Here is a 19815-nt window from a genome sequence, read left to right on the forward strand (position 1 = left end):
CCTATATTTTCAATAGTATCTTATAAAATAACCTCATTCTTTTTATCTTTTAAGTTATATGTTAATCCCTTAACCAAAAGTTTTCTATGTAACTCTCTCTGCATTTCTAAACTTCTAGGTATAAGATATCTATATTGTTCATTTTAGCCTCCATACTTAGACACAAATATTAAATATTGAAAATATATTCAATCAAAATTTTATCATAGAAATTGATCTATCTTATTTTAAAGGAAATCACATGGAGAAAGCTCTGTTTTAAAGAAAAAATTTTAAATATTTTTTTCCTCCAGGGGATTCTGTTAGCATAGCCATTCACCCCAGATAGAGAATCTCTCCAATAAGTCCTTATCAATACAAAGAGAATCCTACTACTACCTAACAAATCTTGGACTAGTCCCCAAAGTGTAGTGTCAGCATGAAATGTGTGGACAATGCACCTCACTCTCTTTCCCCCCCAAACTTTTGCTTTCAGTGAAATGGGTGGGTAGAGTCTCAGAAGGCATATATATATATCTACCACTTGCTATCTAGATTCTCTCTAGGGGGAGCCTTGGGAGAAGTGCTCCCAATATTTACCAATGTACTTCCTGTGCCCCAGCTGATGTGTTTTTCTTTCACACAAATCAGTCATGAAGACACTCTTGACTATTAAATATAAAATGTTTACTAAATGAGAAGGGAAAAGCCAGAATAATCATAGTATAACATTTATAGAATAGATGATAGAATCAAGAAGAAGAATAGTCTACTCTATAGATATGAATTATACTCTCTCAAGTATTCAGGAAAATTCATAATTCTGGACTCCAGATTCTTTTTTGTTTTGTTTTTTTGTTGTTTTTAGGTTTTTTCCAAGGCAAATGGGGTTAAGTGGCTTGCCCAAGGCCACACAGCTAGGTAATTATTAAATGTTTGAAGCTGGCTTTGAACTCAGGTACTCCTGACTCCAGGGCAGGTGCTCTATCCACTGCGCCACCTAGCCGCACCCTGGACTCCAGATTCTTATGGTTTCAGGTTGCACTTGTAAGTTTTGCCAGTCACTTAAGTTCCACAAGTCACTGGTTTCCATTTTTGTTCCATTTAGCTTAAAACTACTATGCTACTGTCTTTAAGTGACAAGAATTTGCCTCAAGTTTGATATCTGCAGAGTTATGCAGATTTACTCTCTGGTCTATAAGGAATTTCTACCTTTCCAGACAAATGGGTTAGAGATGGTATCAAGGAGCAAGGCAGACAAGCCCCAGCCAAACCTTTAAGTGTCAAGAGTCTGACCTCCAATTAAATCATGTCCCTCAGCAACTATAGTGCCTGTCTGTCTAAAGTCAGCTTAAAGATCAAGACAAACAAATGAAGCAATCTCTTCTCTTCACTTAAAGGAAAGAATTTTTCTTTCCTCCAATTATCTTCCAGTATTAGAATTATTCTTTGGTTAGCTCCCAGAAGCAAAGTCTATCTTTTTCCTTTCCGTTTCAACTCAGAAAGGGAAAGGATGATGCTGGAGGGAGAGAGAGATTAGTGTAGGGTATAAGGAATCTACTTTCAGTCCAGCTGTTCTTTTCTTCTTTTACCTTGGCCTCTGTCTTTGCTTCTGTTTTCTGACAGTGGCTTCTCCTTTATCATCTTTTTTGGTTGGTTTATATTCCCCAGTTAGGTTTTAGTCTCTTAATTAACTTCTACTTACTCTCCTGTTTCAGATCAGTGCTTCTGGTGTGAAGTGACTCATTTCTACCTTATGATGAGAAATCTGCTATCCACATTTCTTTCATATATGATATAACTAGTATATAATAGTCTCAAGTCCCCAAAACAATTCACTGATGCAATTTCCCTTCATAAATACTAAAGTCCTAAAAACAATCATGTTCAAATTAGTTGCTATGAAACAATGCATTTCAGCTATCTTTACATTAATTCACGCTCTTGCCTAGAACTCAGTAGATTTATCTGACAAGCTTTTTTTCCCCCTTCAGGTCCTTAAAACTGTCTCAAAATGTTTTGTTCACACAAATTCTTTTTTTTCTGTCTTTTTCAGCAAATGAAAGGTCTATCTAAGAAAGGGATAGTACCTCTTACCTAGAACAAGGGAGTGTGTGTGTGTGTGTGTGTGTGTGTGTGTGTGTGTGTGTGTGTGTGTGTGTGTATGTTGGGGGGTGGGGGGAGGATTGAAGTCATAAGAAATGATGTATGTGATGAATATAGAGAATCAAGGAAATAACTATGTGAACTAATACAGAAGAAAGTAAACAAGAAAACAATATACACAATAACTATAAAACCATGGAAATGGAAAGAACAATGACATCCTCCCAAATCAAAAACAAAATTATAAAATTCAAGTTGGATTCAAATGAAGAGATATGAGAAAGCATTCCAATTCTACCCCCTTCAAGGAGGTGGGAGGGCCACAGATGTTTATATACAGCATGTGCTTTCAGATTTTTTTTCAATGTATCAATCGATTGCAGTGACTTTCTTTCCTTTTCCAAAAAATACTATTTGTCATATGGAAAGGTTCTTGGAGTACAAGAGAAGAGGGAAACATGAGATACTATGGTGATGGAAGAAAAAGAAAATGTCAATAAAAATTTTATTTTAAAAAGATAAGGGAAGGGTGTAGTATGAGCAAGGAATCTCAAACTATTCAATATCCTTTCACATAATTTGAAACCATGCTATCATTGGAGACAATTATTACTCAAAACTTGAAAAGTTATTGATACAAATCAAATTAATCAGTCCAAATTTTGATTTTCCTAGAAATGTTCTGCTAAAAATAAACTGGCTGTCTTTTCCTCTCCTCCCCTGGTCCTCCCCTGGTTCATTTTCAAAATTGTCTTTATGAAAAATGAAATGCTTAGAGCTTCAAGAGCAGCTTCTAATTAAATTACCAAGGTTTCCAGTGGGGATTAACTACAAAGTGGGTTGTTTTCTTTTTGATGTGAAATAAGCAGTAGTCAGTGAGAAATATTTTGAAATTGTTGCAGCCTGAATGGCAATGAACATATGGGCCTTTTAAATATTTGTGTGCAATGACTATAGACCCAGAAAACACCAGTAAAGAAGTCCAAAAAAAGTGAGGTCTATTACAATGGCAGCTATTTAATGCAATTTGAAAATTTTAAAATAGTATATTCGTTACTTTTTTTACAACTGTATTTCTGTTACTTTAATGTTTGTAGCATTATTATTGCAGGACTTACTTTAATATTTAAAACATCTCTGATCTTGACAAGAGTAAAAATACTAAATTCTTCATATGACATAACATTGAGTGTCTGATAAACTTTTACTCAAATAGAAACTGCATGTTATTTGACTTATTTTTGAAATCATAGACTTCACAGAACCAAATTTAAGGACCCTACTAATGAGGAATTTATTGTTCAGGTTTTTTTTTTTATTTTGTCTAAATCTTCATGACCTCTTTTGGGGTTTTTTTGGCAAAAAACTTGAGGGCATCACTGGCCATTTCCTTCTTCAGTTCATTTTACAGATAAGGAAACTGAGGCAAACAGAGTTAAGTGACTTGCCAGGAGTACACAACTAATAAGTGTCTGAGACCAAATTTGCACTCAGGAAGATGAGTCTTCCTGACTCCAGGCCCCTCACTCTAATCACTGCACTACCTATCCGACCCATTAATAAGGAATAGAAGGAAAAAAAATCAAAACATCACATGAATAGGGTAGAATCATTTCAACTAAAACCAGGATATTTCTAATGGGACAATATATTAAGAAAAGTATGAACAGATCAAATTTAAGATCACCTTGTCAAGATTTGCTAAGAAAATAAATATTACCAAGGGCCCCCAAATGCTAAAGTAGGAGACTTGAAGCAACATGGGTTAAAACACAGAGCATTGCATTTGGAGTGAGTTCAAATCCTCCTTTGCCACATTAGTTGTGTGACACTAGGCTAGTTATATAACCTTTCTGGTCAGTTTTCTCATCCATAAAATTAATTCATAAGACTTGATTACTTCAAGGTTTCCTTTCAACTCTAAATCTATGATCAATACATAAGATTTTAAATGATAGATGCTAGGGGTTACTAGGTGGTACAGTGGATAGAGCACCAGCCCTGGAATCAGGAGTACCTGAGTTCAAATCCAGCCTCAGACACTTAATAATTACTTTGCTGTGTGGCCTTGGGCAAGCCACTTAACCCCATTTGCCTTGCAAAAAAAATGATAGATGCTGAGATTGCTGATTTTTGTTGGTATTAGGCGTTAGCCCCTGGTGTCATATAATAGCCACTACAACTTTCTATAACATGGGGTTGAGAAAGGTGTTCCAAGTGGTCATCAGTTTAAATTAGATTTAAGTTAGAAGTTTTTGTGTACATAAAGTAGAATTCTAAGACTTAAGAATATACACTGATGAACATTGATAATTAATAACCCTCAAGAAAAAATAATAAAAGAAACTATAGCTTCATAGAACTAATTAAAGAACATGAGAATTGCCTGTGTATACCACACCTGTGAAAGGAACACTAATGCTCTCAGGGTATTTTAATATTTGAAAGGAAGTGTTCCAGTATAATGGAAAGAGCACCAAATATCAAGTCAGGAGACCTGGGTTCAAATCCCAGCTCTGGTACTTCCTAGTCAAATGAGCTTGGACAATTTATTTAACTATAAGAGTCTCAGTTCCAAAAGATGATACACACAAACTTCAAGAAGTGGTCCTGAGGACTCATATTCCTAAGGATATTTTTAGAATGTTATTTATTTAAGGATAGAAAGAATTCCTCCCTCTGGTCACATATCCCTGACAGTTGTGTTCAATTATTCATGTGTTCCTGGAGTAAACTGGGGAACAACTGATATGATTTAGCAGATATGAACCACTAAAGCATAAATCCCTTGGGTAAGGGATATTCTGGAATTCAGCATCCCATTTCTTTTAATAGCATTGATCAACTTGGCTACTGAAGGAATTCATGACAAATACCATGATTAGACCCAGAACAATCTTGCAAACTCCAGAGACAGAAGATTTTGACTAAGATGTTAAGAGGTGCCCACTATATTTACGCAACAAGGTGAAACAACTTTAAAAGGAGAAATTCTCTGTTTTTGTGACTTAGTGAAAGAATAGAAACAACCAATTAGCAAAAACTAGAGTACAACACTCTGGTAAATATACCAAACAGTTCTTGTGGAAAGCTGTGCCAAAAGAAGATAGCCTAGAGACCTAATCAGATCAAGCAATGGATAGCAAAAGTTGACAGGTTTGGACCAATAAATGATCTCTTGCTATTTTGAACTTGAAAGGGACTTCAGATACCATTTTGTCCAACTTATAGTTGGACAAGAATCTCCTCTATAATCTTCCCAACAAACATTTTCTTCTTGAAGACATCCAAGAAAATTTCCCTCCCAGGATTGTCCATTGCACTTTTGGATGTATCAATCCATTAATATATATTTACTAAAAAATCTATTCTATATCATGGTCTCTTCTAGGTGCTGAGAATATAAACACAAAGATGAAACAGTCATCCTATACTTGAGAGGCATAATATTGGAGAAGATAGCATGTGTATAATTAACATTTTTTTTCCTGAGGCATAATCCTAACTCACACTCACAACTGATAAATAAGGTATGGTTTCTATATTCTCTCAGGGGGTCTAGGAGTATCCCAGAGGGATTGGAAGATGTCTTTACTTCTAATATAAGAGCATCATCAAGCATCATTCTGGTGTGCTTTTCCCCAAGATTATTATTTACTTGCCAATTTTGAGTAGTTTTTGGAAAAGAGTATTTACTAAAATGATGAATCTCTAATACACTCTCCTAAAAGTACATACCAAGTCTAGAGGAATATGAGCTCTAGGTCAAAGAGGTTTTCCAGATGTGCTTTCATAGCTCCTTTGCTGGAAATTCTGTTCTCCCTTTTGCAGGATGCCCTAGAAGTTCCACATAGGCATGATATGGTTTCTTTGTTGATTCGTTCAGTTTTATGGAGCCATGAGTCTTCATTTAGAATATCCTTGGCTCCCAATTCAGAAACTATGATCAACTGTTCCAGGGACCCCCAACTAGGGTTTTAATGAAAAGTTCAAAGTCTTCCAGACCCTTTTAAAATCTGAAAGTATTCCTCTAGTAAACATGTTTTGGGGGTGGGGTGGGGGGGTTAGGGAGGAAAAGAGGAAGTGGGAAATCTAAAGTCAAAATTGAGTCATCTCCTGTTCCATACATCGCCCCCCAAGGGGTTCTTTCTCTGGGGGGTTTATTGGAATCCCCACAATAATTCCAATCTCTGTAATAATTTTGGTTCTAAACAGGTTTGAAATTTTATAAACAATTCCTAATAAGTAACCAAGTTTCCTCAGCCAATCTAAATACAATTCCTGTGCAAAGTCACTCCAGTTCCAAGAACTTTTTCTACTTAATCTAAATCTTTGATTAAAATTGATTTATTGATTGAAATTTGTTCTCATCTTATCCAAATAAGACATCTTATTATTTATTGTAAGTGGGAAAAGATGACCTGATTGACTTATTCAAATCAACATCCCATCCTTATATAAATATATGTGTGTGAGTATATGTGATTATTTCTAAACACTATACATATATACAAACACATTTATATTACATGATAATATGTTGGATAAAGTCCTAGAAGAAGGGTAGAGAAGCTGGTATAATTGTATTGAGGATGTTTTTCCTCACATAAAAATTTAATTGGGGGGGGTGGCTAGGTGGTGCAGTGGATAGAGCACCACCCCTGGAGTCAGGAGTTAGCTGAGTTCAAATCTGACCTCAAACACTTAATGATTACCTACCTGTGTGGCCTTGGGCAAGCCACTTAACCCCATTGCCTTGCTAAAACCTAAAAAACAAACAAACAAAAAACCTAAATTTGTTTCTTTGCAACTTTTAAATTTTTTCCAATTCTTCCTTCTAGAGTCAAACAAAACAAGTCATCCAAGCAACAATACTTCAAATACTTAAAAGACAATTATCAATTTTAACCTCCTCCCACCCTACTCTACACACAAGGTTTGAGTTATCTTGTCTTGACTTGCTTTGCCTTCCCTTCTCTTGTATTTCCTCCTTTTGTCTTATCTTTTATTCTCTTTCCTTTCTCATATTTGACTCTCAAAAGATGTAAGATTCAGAGTCAGGCCTTCTCTCTATTCTGGGCTATAGTGCTGCCCAATGGATTCAAACTAGGAGGCAAAGCAGAATAATTTGCTAGAGAATGAACTCAGTTTAACCTCAAGGACTGCAAATTATATTGAGAGATGTTCACTGTGGGATTCTGAGGGACTTTGGAGTAAAGGGCTAATTATCTTATTTGTTATCATTAAAACTTCCTTTCTGGGACATCTTAGGTAGAGGAAATATAGAGTGTTATACTTCTAGTTAGGGATCTGAGTTTGAATCCTGCCTCTCATATTTACTACTTATATGATTCTAGTTTTAAAGTTGCTATTTTTCAGGCATATTTAATTCTCTGTGACCCAATTTGGGATTTTCTTGGCAAAGATACTAGAGTAGTTTGCCATTTCCTTCTCTGACTCAGTTTACAGCTGAGGAACTGAATGAAACAGTTATGTAACTGTTCACACAGCCAGATTTGAATTCAGATCCATAGTCTTCCTGACTCCAGATCTGGCACTTTACCCATTACACCCACTTAGCTACCATTTATGACTTTCTAGACAAGTCACTTAATTACTCTTTCAGTTTCTTCATCTATAAAAACAATGGAAGATTTATCATAGAATTCTTGTGAGTATCTGGTGAGATTCCATAAGGAAAAGACTTTGTAGACCCTAAAATGTTATATAAAGTTACCTTTTATAAAACTACCAGATTCTGGTAACTCATTTGGGGATCTATAACAGAAATTTCTAATTTCAAAGTTGGGGCTGGAATTTACCCCTAAGAGGTAAACCAACCATTTGTATCACTGAACAGAGCTATGAGACAATTATTTGACTCAAGTATAACATTTATCTACTAAGAATGGTCAGTTTTAAACTATGACTTCTTCCATGCTCCCTACTCTGAACTCTATCAGCTGGTTATTATTTTTTCCTCATCTTTTTATATACTTCATGGAATCGTTGGATATTAGATTTTCAGATGGAAAGACCTAAGAAGAGATCATCTAATCTAAGGGTGGGGGGGACCTTTTTTCTGTAAAGGACCATTTGGATATTTATACATACAAAATTATCAACTTAAAAATTTGCCTGCTATATTTAGTCAAACAGTTAATTAATTCACTCCTAAAAAGTTTTTAGATTTCTTGAATTTGGGTCCCTCCTGTGGTTGCTGTGGCAATGCCAGACCAAATGATTTCTCAGGCCACATTGACCTTCGACTTGGACATCCCCACTCCTGATTTAGTCCAATGGCTACATTTTATAAATGAGGAAATTGACTTCCAAAGAGGGGAAGCGACTTGCCCAAGGTCACAAAAGGAAGAAATAGCAGAATCAGAATTCAAACCATGATTTCTGACTACAAAACTAATGTTCAATATAACCTATACTGATAATATTCTTATTTTTATTATATATACATGACATTTGCATATATCTATTGCTCCTAGCAGATTACAAATCCCTTGAAGGTCAAAAAAACCTCTCATTTATCTTTATAGTACTTAATGGTTCTTAATGATTACCTATAGAATAAGTTGAAACTGACATGATTTTTAAAAAATGAAGAAAAATTTAAAAGAAATTATAAAACAAAGGAATTACAACACTGTTCAAATAAAAAAGTGCTAATATATTTTCTTAAAAATTTTGTTATTTTATAATCTAAATTATTCCTAAAATTATAGCCCCATGTGCTAACACCACACTCATCCATAAGACTGCAAGCTGCCCTTTTGTGAATCTCCCCTTTATTGCCCTGTTATATACCCCATGATGCTCATTTTAAGGAGATTTTCCATGGATAAAAATATTTTGAATAGGGCTACCACACAGTGTGATTCTTTTTCCTCAGCCCTTACACACATCAAAGATATAATCTCCTATAACAGAACCATTTAGATCTAATAGAAAAAAAGGTGTTTTTTTCCTTCCTTGAGCATGAAAACAAAGGTAAGGAGTGACTGCAAAAGACATGGCAAGACTAAATGATTGGTCCGCCAGAGTATGCTCCCAGGAAGGAACTTCAGAAGATCCTGAATCCCAGGGTTTGAGCTTTGGCCTCTATTTTGGTCCATGCTGCCTCTGACTGACAGAGCAATCACTTATACGTTTCAGTGGACAGAGTCAAAGGCTGAGCTGAATCTATTCCAGGCAATTTCATCTTCTGTTTTTCTTTATTCATGAGTATTAAAATTCTTTAATGAGGGTAACGTTTTTATGAGCTTTTTTTTTAAGGAGGGACCAATTCTTCTCTTCCTTCCCACAAATACAATGTGTTAATGAACAATTCCATCTAAAGCAATGACATGCATCCTGAATATGTAATGTAGCCTTTCCGCATATATAGAGAGAGGAGAAAGTTCAGTGCATGCATGTATTATTTGTGAATATTATAAAAATCACCATAAATCTAACATAACCACAGTACATCAATAATACCAAACCACTCTAATTTGTTAAACATTTATTACTGTCACATATGGTATACTTTTCAAAGTCTTGATCTGTGACATAGTTCTTGACAATCTAATTATATGGGTTAAATTAATCTTGGGATAGTGGAGGGTGGGGCAGAGTGAAAGATATGAAGTTAAAGAACAGTATTGGGGGAAAAAATGCTCTTAATCTTTCTCCAAGGGTATCAAGAAAAAAAACTTAGGTCTTTGCAGATGCCACTTTGTGTTTCTGGGTTCCATGGTTGAAAACTGATGCAGAAAACTGGGAAAGGGGTCAAATTGGGAGATACAAATATGAATAAAGAAGCAAAACAACCATGATAATGATGATGAGAGAAATGATTTTTCTATTGTAATAATACTTTATAATAGTAGATTGGACAATTATCAAGAGAACCTCTGATCAATTTGATGAACTCCAATTAGCTTGATGAAATTACAAGGCATGACCCTTTGTCAAAAAGGAAAGCCTAACATGGAGTTCAATATGCACCCTAGACTCTTGCTGAGAGGACATAAGAAATTTCTAATTAGTCCCCAGTGACTGTGGCTGCTTTCTCATGATTAATTGACAGAAGCTCAGGAGGAAGAGTTCTTATTGGAAGAGCTGCTCCTTTTATACATGTGAGTAGTGAAATGGCCCCATTCCTTTCCCGCCTTTTCTCCCTGGACTTACAGATCAGACTGCAGCAAGGGAATAAGGTAAAATGAACTATTTGAGTGTTTTTTAATTCCTAGATTTGTTCAAAGCAGATAAGAAAAATTAGAATCAAAGGCATATATAAGAGTAGTATTTGATACATCTAAGATTGTAAAACATTGGGGAAAGTGAAAAAATGAGATTAGATCCACATCTTACATCATACATTACTATAGATTCCAAGTTCACTGTTGGTCTAAATAGCTTTAAAATCATACTTAAAAAGAAGTAAAATAAGTGATATATTTATATAACAGTTATGGGGTAGAAGATAAAATCTAATTAAAAAAAGCAATGCTATAGAAGAAAAACTTAAAAGATTTGATTATATAAAAAACTATTTTCATCCAACAAAAATAATATGTCCCAAAGGTAAAAAGCAAACTCTGATTTATCTTCTTACTAAATATATCTGATTATAATTTAAGATACAAAGTGTATAAAAAATTGACACAAATTTATGATATTAGGTTTCATTTCTTGACAGAAATGTGGACATGAAGGAATAAAATGCAAATTTTCAATAACTATCCAAAAACTATTTAAGAATCTCTAATAATCAAAGAAATGCAGAAAAATAAATACTTAACTGTAATTTTAATAACTATTATATTTTCAAAGAGAGTTTAAAATTATGAACTTCAATGTTGTTTGGTTTATGGAAAAACATGAATGCATTGCTGTTAATTAGAATGTTCTTGGAAAACATATGGTAATAATATATATAATGAGTTGTGAAAATAGTAATAGCTTTTTATCCAGTAATCCAAATTTTAGAAATATGTCCTTAGTATGCCATTAAGAGAAACTAAAGACCTATCTGTATAGAAATGTTAATAGAAAATAAATTCTGGCAAAAAAAGCCACCCTAAACTGAAAATAACTCAAACAACTGATCAATGGATAAATACTAATATATCAAAATAATAGAATATTATTATTATTGTTCCAAAAGATATAACAAATATGAGGAGTATTAAGGAATGTGGAAATATATGTAAAGTGGTATAAAATGAAGAAAAAAGAGCCAAAAATAGGCATTCATTATGATTATTTAAAAATAACACCTCATCTCAAATTAAAAATATCACAAAGGAATATAAAATAAAATATTTTTATTATTCTTTAAAATACATATTTAAACAAATTACAAATAAATTAGAGTTTATGCTTTTATACCTAGTATCAAGTTTTAAAACTTTCATTTATTTACATATTTATTGTTGACTAATATAAGGACTAATATAGACTATGTGTGTTCCGCCAATATTTCTGCAAAAGAATCTTATCATTTCAAGAGAATCAGATTCTTTACCCCTTTTATACGAGGGACAAAAAGAAAACTTTAGGGTACATGCCCATAAAAAATTTAGGAGCAAGAGATTCTGAGTAAAAGAGAATAAAAACTAGGCCCCTAGAATACAGTAATGAAACTAGATAAACTGGCAGCAATGGCAAAGGCATTGGTCACCAGGTAAGTACTATGGATTTCCATAACCAAGTTAAGAAGTTGAAAAATGGTGAAACTGATTGATGAGAAATGAGATGAGACTGTGAGCATGGATGGTAGAATAAAAATACTGTTAAAGGAAGCAGGCAAGTAAGAAACTCTGACACTGCTCTAAAATAATATTCTTAATTTGACACTGGACTTATATAATTATATAATGTAACTACTAGGATTTCACCTATTGGTATTATGAAATATTTTTTCTTTAAAAGAATTACTCCATTTAAAAAGTGTAAAATACTGAAATGTTAGTTCAGAGCAGAATCTTAATATTTCCCTAGAAAACTGATTCCTTATGACAACTGATCCTGACATCATCTTCCAACATCTTTTCCTTTAGATTCTTATTCCCCATAATTTACAGGTTTCTTTTTACTAATTCTTGAGATGAGTGTAAAACTATTCATTTATTTGTTTGTTTTACCTCAAGGGGTATTGGAAGTGATCCAAAAAAATAGTAAAGATAGTGTGTTGATTCCACTATACAGAGTTCATCTATGACTTTAGGCAAATCCAAGTAAAGTCTTTGACATCCCTTAGACCTCAACTAAATATTCAGAGTTTAGTTAGTAGGAAAGCTCTGTACTTATTTCTAGTGAAGGTTTGCTTCACACTCTCATGATGGCTTGAATGCAAGAAAAGACCAAATACTTGCTAGTACAATCGAGAGACTATGTATAATCAGCATTCCAAAGAAAGTGGAACCTTGAAACAATGCTCTATTTTATACACGGTAAGAGCAGAATGTTAGAATAAAGTTTTTTCCCTAAAATAAATCCATAGTTATAACATGGAATCAGGCAACATCTGGAATAAGTAAAGTCATTGTTAATGCCAAGAAATATACAAAAAAAATCATTCCTAACCTTTTAGCATTGAAAAATTAGGGGGAGAAATAAAAAACCTTTTTGTGTTTTCATGGAACAGAAATTGTTAATATGTTTACTTATTCACTAACATGCTTGTATAAGGAAATTTTATTTAACCCCATACAAACTCACTCAGCTAAAAACAAACAAACCATCAGAGAGACTGGAATAAATAATGATTGTTGAGTGGATATAAAAGTAAATAATGACATCAGGCTTAAACCATAGTTCCAACAAATGTCATCCGAGGCAAAGGGTTTTTAATAAAAGTGTGTGTTTTGCAAGCATATGTTCAGAATACTTGCCAAAGTTATATAACAAATTGGTTAACTTAACAAATTGTTCTTCTTAATAATCAAAAGTAAAGAGAGAATTTAACAGGTTGTCAAAGAATGTTTTCCAATGAAATTCTCTATTTTATTTTCATGGTAGTACTTAATTTCTTATATTATGGTTAATAGAGAATTCTCATTTGTATCTGGGTGGCACAAAAGTCTGGATCTACAATCAGGAAGACTTTTGTTCAGATATGACCTCAGACATTTTACCTGTTGTGTGATCCCTGTGAAACTCACTTAAAAGTCTGCCTCAGTTTGTTTTTATTATTTTTAAGTCATTTCAGTTGTATCTGACTCTTTTTTTTTTTAGGTCTTTGCAAGGCAAATGGGGGTAAGTGGCTTGCCCAAGGCCACACAGCTAGGTAATTATTAAGTGTTTGAGACCGGATTTGAACCCAGGTATCCCTGACTCCAGGGCTGGTGCTTTATCCACTGCACCACCTAGCCACCCCTCTGTATCTGACTCTTCAAGACTCCATTTGGAATTTCCTTTGCAAAGATATTGGAGAGGTATACCATTTCCTTCTCAAATTCATTTTACAGAGGAAGAAACTGAGGCAAACAAGGTTAAATGGCTATCCCAGGATCACACATTTAAGAAGTATCTGAAGTCAGATTTGAACTCAGGTCTTCCTGACTCCAGTCCCAGTGCTCCATTCACTGTCCACTTAACTGATACAATTTCCTTATCAATAAAATGGGAATTATAATAACACCTACCTCCCCAGGCTGCTGTTGAGGATAAAATAAGATAATAAAGGTAAAGCACTTTGCAAACCTTAAAATACTATGTAAATGCTCACTAATATTATTATCTTTTGAACTACTGTAGAGAATGGAAAAGTGATTTTGGGAAAGGGAAAAGGTGAATATTGCAACTCACAGAATAGTGGATTTTATATTGATCCCAATTAAAAGTCCAGGACAAATTATTAAGCAGGGAATTTATTATTATTTTGATAGAGGATGCCCACTAAGAGTAATTACTATTTCATTAAGAAAAAAAGTCATATCATGCTAATCTCCATTTCCATACATAGAGACTTACTGGCTTCAAAAGTTCACAGGGTATGAAAAAGTATGAAAAAAGAAATTATTTCTTTGAAAAAGTTTTGAGTTACATTGAACCTGCATTTCTATTATTCTGCATGTCTGATTAAAATAGTCAAAGAATGATCCGGTTTGGATACCCATTGAAGAGACTTGGGACATGAGGGCTAGCAGTATGTCATTGACATTGTTTGCATGGCATTTCTCATGGTACACAGATTATTAACATGATAATCACATGCACAGTGAAACAGCATTGAGAATAGACTTCAATTTTTCTGCCTCCTGGCCCAGAATTCCAATAAGACAAATTTCTTCCCTGGTTATCCTGAAAGCTTCTCAGGAGCAAGAGCTATGTTGCCTTGAAACTTTTTGTATTCTCTCATAGTGCTTATTATACATGCTATACAAATTTGGAGAGATTTAGAATTGAATCTTATTCCTTTTCATTTATTTCATCAGGACTTCTGAAGTGGACCATGGCAATGCCTCTTTAATGGCAGTTGTGCTGTTCTGGTTTTACCTCCACCACCAGTCTGTGAAATCTGTGAATCAGGATTACAAGTTTGCAGCCACTAAAAGGGGGAACATCTTAGAATGCTGCAAAGGAAGAGAGAAGAATGGAGGTTAGCCTCTGAAGCAGTTCTGGAAAGTTGTCTTATACTCTCTAGGCAGGCAGAATCAGAACTAAATCTAAAATATATGTATCTTGACAGCTTCCATTTAATGTGGATAGTAATTACCCAGTCATCCAAAACTCATTCAATCAAATGAGTTTATATTTGTAAAGTGCTTAGCATCATATATGACATAAATAAAACAAAAAATAACCTACAGTCCCTGCTTTCAAAAAGCTTACATTTTATCAGGGAGATATATAACTTAATATAATATAATATAATATAATATAATATAATATGATATAATATGATATAATATGATATAACATAACTTAATATAATAATATTATATTTATTGTTCAGTTGTATCTGACTCTTAGTGATCCCATGGAGTTTTCTTGGCAAAGACACTGGAGTAATTTACCATTTTCTTCTTTTGAATGGATTAAGGCAAGCTGAGGTTAAGTGACTTGCCCAGAGTCAAACAGCTAGTAAACACCTGAGGTTAGGTGTAAACTGAGATCTTCCTGACTCCAGGCCCAGTGTTCTAAACACCTAGTTACCTTGTAATATCATACACACCTGGTAATATAATTTAGATATGTCTATATAAAGGTGAGTCCTCTGCCTAGAGAGTTGACAAGGTGAGCAAGTGAAAGATTATTGAAAGGGAAGAGAATAAGACATAGGACAAAGGTTTGGGAAATACCTACTGCAAAGGATGTGACAGAGATAACAGCAATGAGGTGATGTACTAGTTAAAGCACTGGATTTAAGTCAAGAAGAAAATTCAAATCCTGTCTCAGACACTTCAATATCTGTGTGACTCTGAGTAAGTCACTAAACCTCTCCCAGTCTCAGTTTCCTCTAGTATGAAATGAAGATAATAGCACCTACATAGTGATTTGAAGACCAAGGGAGACAACACATGTAATGATAGCAAAAATTTGTATAGCCCTTATGGTCAGGTACTGTGCTAAATATTTTATAATGACTTGCAAAACTTTAGGTGCTTTATAATTGTTACTTATTATTATTCAGGAAAAGAGAATCAGTAGAAAATGGAGATCAGTGTTAGGAAAACCCTGAGAGGAGACAGCGGCCACTCCAGAGGAGTGGGTAGTGAATAATGCCAAATACTACAGCGGGGTCAGGAAGGAAATAGCTATCTTTACTGGAAAATATGAGAAGACAATGGAAAGAGTTTTTTTCTTTCTCTACTGGAAATGGTTGTAGATAATTCACTCCTAAGTTCAAAATGGTGGATAGAAAAACTATTGTGACTTTGCAGTAGGAGCATATGGTAACAAAGGTCAAGATTTACATTTTTTCCCTTGATGTTCTACAGCTTGAGAGGCAACTCCCTTAGTTGGTATCATCAATATGCATTTCTTGAACAGGCATTCCAGGAGGACAGTGTCCCAGAATTCACTGAGAAGAGGTAATTGAGGTGAATATTATTTGTGAATTATATATAATTTTCATGTTCCCAAACTATCCACTGCCACCAAAATCCATCTTTTTTTATAAAAAAGTTTTATATATGCCTTTTCCTTTTATATCACATCTATTTCCAAAGATGTTCCTTGCCAAACCTCTCTAGTAAGTTTTTCTTTGTAATAAAGACTTTTTAAAAATTCAGCAAAACCAACACACACATTAACTTTCTGACAGTCTATATACTAGTTTATCTATTCAACAGAATCACCCCCTTTGAATACCTATGTTCTCATGGCAGTGTCATACAATTGAAAACAAGTAACATTATGATTTTGGAAGACTCAAGTAAGAGTACAACATGGTCTCAATGATGACTTGAATGTGCAAAGCAACATAAAAAGATAATATCAGTGTCAACTCCTATGAGTTTATCTCTAGGCAGATGACTCACCTTTATGTGGACATATGTAAATTATATTATCAGTCTGTGTATAATATTACATGGCAACTAGGTGGTTAGAATGTTAGGCCTAGATTCAAGAATAAAAAAGTTGTTCAATCATAAGCCCAAATGGTATATTATTGCACTTAGGATAGTAAGAGAAACAGAGTAAGGCTTCCAGCACATTGGATAGATCTACTGTGAAGGATTTATGGAAATAGATGAGCAAGAATCACCTAGGATGTTAAGGCAAGAAAAGCTGATGTTTCACTATGGTGGAAGCAGTTCCCACCCCAGTAAAAAACTGAATTCGACAAAGCACTGATTTATCAGGTAAGAGAAGGGAAATGATTGAAATTTATCTTTGACTACTTTGCCCTAATGTTATGTGGTAGACTAATTATCTGACAATTTCTTCTGTCTTCTTTACAGGGTCATCATTGCTTTCCTCAAGGCTTTCTCCTGTACCTTTTTCTTTTCTCTTTCAATATCACCTTTCTTAGTGATCTCATGAGCTCCCATAATTCAATTATCATTTCAATACAGATTATTCTCAAACTTTTAAATCCAGTACTAGTTCCAAATTGTCATCTTTATGCTGAAAACTTCTACTTAAATGTATCAAAAGCATCTTAATTTAAATTTATCCAAAATTCATTATATTTTCCAAAACTCTTCTCCCTCCTCCAAACTTTCTGATTTCTGATGAGAGTATCACCATCCTTCTAGTCACTCAGAGACAGAGAAACAGAGGCAGAGGCAGAGACAGAGAGAGAGAGAGGGAGAAAATGTTTATTGAGGAGTTACTATGTGTCAGACTATATGCCAAGGATTTACTTTGAAGAAGCTAACATTTTGATTGGGGAGACAACACATAAAGAGAGAATGAGAAAGGGAAGTATGCACACAGAAAAACTGGATCTGGGAAATACAATGCAATAATTTACCTATGAAAATCCAAAGGTAGTTGGGACTCTTCCTTTAACCTCACCCCTCCTAGAGTCATCAATTCTACTTCCACATTTCTCTTTTTCATCATCTTCTTCCTTCTCATATCTCTTTTTCCCTCCATTACTGCGATAGCTTCTGATTGCCCCCCTACTTTCAGGCTCTCTCACTATGCAATTTCTCTTCCACACATAGCTAAATTTCTCTTCCTAAAACCCAGACCTGACAATGTTCACTTCTCTACTCAAAAATTTTCAGTGACTTCCTATTGCTTCCAGGATAAAAATAGATATTCCACTGATAAGTTCAAACTTTACCATAATTTAGTTCCAATTTATAAAATAGCATGACAATGGAAAGAGAGAAGAGGGGGAAAAAAAGAATATTGGGGTCAAAGAACCTGGCTTTGAATCTATGTTCAAGCATGTCTGTGGGACCTTAAATGTTTTGCTTAACATGCCTGCAACTCAGTTTCATCATCTGTAAACTGAGGAGGTTGGATTATTGAATTTTCTATGTATAAGATATTCCCATGTATAAGACAGACCTTAATTTGAGGCCCCCAAAATTTTTTTAGGTCTTTTTGCAAGGCAAATGGGGTTAAGTGGTTTGCCCAAGGCCACACAGCTAGGTAATTATTAAGTGTTTGAGACCAGATTTGAACTCAGGTACTCCTAACTCCAAGGCTAGTGCTTTATCCACTATGCCACCTAGCCACCCCCAGAGGCCCCCAAATTTGAAAAAAATGTATTACATAAAGTTATTGGTCAAGTTTTATTCATCATAAAATTCACACAACTCCTCATCATGTCAAAGCTCCCATACATTAACTTGTTTGATGATGAATCACTGTCTTAGGAGAAGCTCTGACTGCTCTCCTGCCTGTACTCCTCTCCTGTCTATGGTTGACCACAAGCTCTCCCTGGAGTGTGGATATGCTTAGTCTATTCCATTTCATGAACTTGAAGCATCAATTGAGTCCTCTGAAACCAGTCACTTCTTTTTAATCAACAATTCTTTTGGCCTCCTGCTAAACCATCTTTTTGGACACAGGAATTCAAACTGCCCTTGGCTCTTCAATCCATCTCTTCAATTCCCTCTCTAACTCAGGCCATTTGGCTGACTTGCTCTCATGGTCTTCTTCTGCTGGGGAATTTTTAATAGGGTTTCTTCTTCCTGTAACTAGTCTCAGATTATTTTCTCAGTTGGAGAAGGACCAAACTTATTTCAGCAGCACGATTTCCATTCACTTTTGCAAACTGGATCACTTTGAACTTGAATTCAAAAATCTTTTCTGAGCCAGTTCTGGGCAGAATATGACAAAGCATAAGCTAATATACCAGTAACAGATGCAAAGCCATGAGCACAAAGACAAGTGCAAAAAAGCAGGAAATATGAGTAAAAAAATCTATAAGCACTGTATAAGATACTTCCAGTTTTTAGACCCCCAATTTTTTGGAACAGGGTGCGTCTTATACATGGGAAAATATGGTATATGACCTCTATACCTTCCAGCTCTAAATCTATGATCCTATTTATATTATTTACCTTTACACTTTTCTCATTCTAGTCAAACTGGCCTATTAGTTATTTACCATACCTATCATTCAGTCTCTTTCCTCCACACCTTTGCTCAGCATTGTAGGCACTGTACTTCAAAGATAACATAGTTCAGGAAGAGTGCAAGATAGTTACACAGATGAAATAAAGTATGTGAATGAGGAACTTGAGATTCTCTAAGGTCAGGTGGCCAAATCCTATAGTGAACTCAGTTTCCTTAAATATCCCACTGAGGTTTAATGCTCTTTCACTTTTTCCTTGTATACCCTTTCTAGTTTTGATTAATTGCTTGAAATAAAACAAACATTGCAAAAATCTTAAAGGACTAAAAGAAACTCATTTGGGGTAAAAGTCTATCTGATCCAATTCATACATATATATATATATATATATATATATATATATATTATACATCTCTATATATCATACATCTCTATATATCATTATTCTAAAATAGATCTTATTCTAAAGTCTAAGAACCTAGTGTTCCAAATTTGTTTTGTTTCACTTCTACCTATTATGATTTAAGCATTTGTCCTCAATAGACTGATTTTAAAGAAAGTAGAACATGGGGGCAGGTAGGTGGTATAGTGGATAGAGCATCGACCCTGGAGTCAGGAGGACCTGAGTTCAAATTCAGTCTCAGCCTAGCTGTGTGACTTTGAGCAAGTCACTTAACCTCATTGCCTTAAATAAATCTCAAGAAAAGAAAACAAAAAAAAAATGAAACAAAACAAAAGAAAAG

The 19815-nt window shown here is 34.4% G+C and overlaps 1 long non-coding RNA gene across 1 annotated transcript in view; it reads right to left on the reverse strand.

The window, feature by feature from the left end:
• Nucleotides 1-11478: 11478 nt before the first annotated feature.
• LOC141500677 (uncharacterized) overlaps nt 11479-19815 on the reverse strand; it is a 53469-nt gene continuing 45132 nt past the window's right edge. Inside the window, exon 5 of the long non-coding RNA XR_012471994.1 lies at nt 11479-14660. This is a non-coding gene — a long non-coding RNA (uncharacterized LOC141500677). The remainder of the gene's footprint in view (nt 14661-19815) is intronic.

This window comes from Macrotis lagotis, chromosome X (assembly GCF_037893015.1).
Source record: "Macrotis lagotis isolate mMagLag1 chromosome X, bilby.v1.9.chrom.fasta, whole genome shotgun sequence".
NCBI lineage: Eukaryota > Metazoa > Chordata > Mammalia > Peramelemorphia > Peramelidae > Macrotis > Macrotis lagotis.